This window comes from Triticum dicoccoides, chromosome 2A (genome assembly GCF_002162155.2).
Source record: "Triticum dicoccoides isolate Atlit2015 ecotype Zavitan chromosome 2A, WEW_v2.0, whole genome shotgun sequence".
In the NCBI taxonomy this organism is placed as follows: Eukaryota; Viridiplantae; Streptophyta; class Magnoliopsida; order Poales; family Poaceae; genus Triticum; species Triticum dicoccoides.
Window position 1 is genome coordinate 709898646 of NC_041382.1, and position 3706 is coordinate 709902351.

Sequence of the window (3706 nt, forward strand, 5' to 3'; positions counted from 1 at the left end):
TCATTAGTATTCTCTTCATCTTCTATTTGTTTTCTTTTCTTTATGTAGTTGGCAATATAAGGATTTTCAATACAATTCACCGCACAATACATATAAATTTACTCTAGATCAAAGCCAAGAAGTTTATCACAGGCAAATACTAGAAGATAGTTAGTTATACGTTTCATTTCTTCGTAATCCATAAGCAAACTAAGTTCATTATGATGTGTAAGAGAAATCAAGTCATCACAATTTTTGGAAACGATTAGATCATGAAACAATTTGCATCGGATGGTTAAATGACCACGTTCATTGCAAAGCTCACAAGTATGGCCAAGAAAATTTAAATTTTCAGCACAAACATCTAGCCTTTCTTGCAACAATTTAGTTTCTAAGTACTTATGCCTCTTCCAAAATCTATCTTCCCTAATTGGTGTGTACTTGCAAACCCAATGCACTCCACAAAAATTGACATGTTTATAGGAGACATTTTCATCATAACTAGTGCAATCATCATTAGTACAATGGATATTTAAAGAGTTCATATTAACAACATTGCAATCATGCTCATCATTCAAAGATTTAGTGCCAAAATTTTTAATGCATTCTTCTTCTAATACCTTGGCACAATTTTCCTTTCCATCATACTCACGAAAGATATTAAAAAGATGAAGCGTATGAGGCAAACTCAATTCCATTTTTTTGTAGTTTTCTTTTATAAACTAAACTTTTGCTTAAACAAGAAACAAAAAGATTCGATTGCAAGATCTAAATATGTACCTTCAAGCGCTAACCTCCTCGGCAACGGCGCCAGAAAAGAGCTTGATGTCTACTACACAACTTTCTTTTTGTAGACGTTGTTGGACCTCCAAGTGCAGAGGTTTGTAGGACAGTAGCAAATTTCCCTCAAGTGGATGGCCTAAGGTTTATCAATCTGTAGGAGGCGTAGGATGAAGATGGTCTCTCTCAAGCAACCCTGCAACCAAATAACAAAGAGTCTCTTGTGTCCCCAACACACCCAATACAATGGTAAATTGTATAGGTGCACTAGTTCGGCGAAGAGATGGTGATACAAGTGCAATATGGATAGTAGATAAAGGTTTTTGTAATCCAAAAATATAAAAACAGCAAGGTAACTAATGATAAAAGTGAGCACAAACGGTATTGCAATGCGTTGAAACAAGACCTAGGGTTCATACTTTCACTAGTGCAAGTCCTCTCAACAATAATAACATAATTGGATCACATAACTATCCCCCAACATGCAACAAAGAGTCACTGCAAAGTCACTAATAGCGGAGAACAAACGAAGAGATTATGGTAGGGTACAAAACCACCTCAAAATTATTCTTTCCAATCAATTTGTCGGGCTATTCCTATAAGCGTCACAAACAGCCCTAGAGTTCGTACAAGAATAACACCTTAAGACACAAATCAACCAAAACCCTAATGTCACCTAGATACTCCAATGTCACCTCAAGTATCTATGGGTATGATTATACGGTATGCATCACACAATCTCAGATTCATCTATTCAACCAACACATAGGACCTCAAAGAGTGCCCCAAAGTTTCTAATGGAGAGTCAAGACGAAAACGTGTGCCAACCCCTATGCATAGGTTCATGGGCGGAAACCGCAAGTTGATTACGAAAACATACATCAAGTGAATCAATAGAATACCCCATTGTCACCACGGGTATCCCACGCAAGACATACATCAAGTGTTCTCAAATCCTTAAAGACTCAATCCTATATGATAACTTCAAAGGGAAAACTCAATCCATTACAAGAGAGTAGAGGGGGAGAAACATCATAAGATCCAACTATAATAGCAAAGCTTGCGATACATCAAGATCGTTTCACCTCAAGAACACGAGAGAGAGAGAGAGAGAGAGAGAGAGAGAGAGAGATCAAACACATAGCTATTGGTACATACCCTCAGCCCCGAGGGTGAACTACTCCCTCCTCGTCATGGAGAGCGTCGGGATGATAAGATGGCCGCCGGTGAGGGTTTCCCCCTCCGGCAGGGTGCCGGAACGGGTCTAGATTTGTTTTTGGTGGCTACGGAGGCTTTTGGTGGCGGAACTCCCGTTCTATTGTGCTCCCCGAAGTTTTTAGGGTATATGGGTATATATGGGAGGAAGAAATACGTCGGTGGACCTCCGGGCCGTCCACGAGGCAGGGGGGTGCACCCAGGGGGGTGGGCGCGCCCCCCACCCTCGTGGGCAGCCCGGGACTCTCCTAGTCCATCTCTGATACTTCGTGGGCTTCTTCTGGTCCAAAAATAAGTTTCGTGAAGTTTCAGGTCAATTGGACTCCGTTTGATTTTCCTTTTCTGCGATACTCTAAAACAAGGTAAAAACAGAAACTGGCACTGGGCTCTAGGTTAATAGGTTAGTCCCAAAAATCATATAAAATAGCATATAAATGCATATGAAACATCCAAGGTTGATAATATAATAGCATGGAACAATCAAAAATTATAGATACGTTGGAGACGTATCAGTAGTAAACAGTGTGCTGTCCGTGGACAAGATGAGAGCATAGACCATTTGCTTTTCAAATGCTCTATTGCTTTATTGATATGGAATTTGTTGAAATGTGCATTTGTAAGACAATAGGTTTGGGGGAACCGACACAACCCTCTAGGGGTGGCCTATCACATATATATAATGAGTAGGGTACAATGTTACAACATATTGAAAGGATCAAGAAGAGGTGTCTAGAGGGGGGGTGATTAGACACTAAGTGCCAAAAGTTGCAGTTTTTAATATTCTTAAGTTTAAGTGGAGTTTAAGCACAAGTTTAACAAACACAATACATATCAAGCAAGCATGCAATGAGTATATGAGAAGCGGAAAGTAAAGCATGCAACTTGCAAGAATGTAAAGAGAAGGGTTTGGAGTATTCAAACGCAATTTGAGACACGGATGTTTTTGTCGTGGTTCCGATAGGTGGTGCTATCGTACATCCACGTTGATGGAGACTTCAACCCATGGAGGGTAACGGTTGCGCGAGTCCACGGAGGGCTCCACATACGAAGAGTCCACGAAGAAGCAACCTTGTCTATTCCATCACGGCCGTCGCCCACGAAGGACTTGCCTCACTAGCGGTAGATCTTCACGAAGTAGGCGATCTCCTTGCCCTTACAAACTCCTTGGTTCAACTCCACAATCTTGTTGGAGGCTCCCAAGTGACACCTAGCCAATCTAGGAGACACCACTCTCCAAGAAGTAACAAATGGTGTGTTTATGATGAACTCCTCGCTCTTGTGCTTCAAATGATAGTCTCCCCAACACTCAACTCTCTCTCACAGCATTTGGATTTGGTGGAAAGAAGATTTGAGTGGAAAGCAACTTGGGGAAGGCTAGAGATCAAGATTCATATGGTTGGAATGGAATATCTTGACCTCAACACAAGTGTAGGTGGTTCTCTCTCAGAAAATGTGTATTGGAAGTGTAGGTATGTTCTGATGGCTCTCTTCACGAATGAACAGTGGGTGGAGGGGTATATATAGCCTCCACACAAAATCTAACCGTTACACACAATTTGCCAAACTCGGTGGGACCGAATGGTTAAACTCGGTCACACCGATTCAGAAAACCTAGTGACCGTTAGGATTTTCGGTGGGACTGAGATGCAACTCGGTAGGACCTATATGGTTAGGGTTAGGGCATAACGTAATCTCGGTGTGACCGATTACACAAACTTGATGGGACCGATTT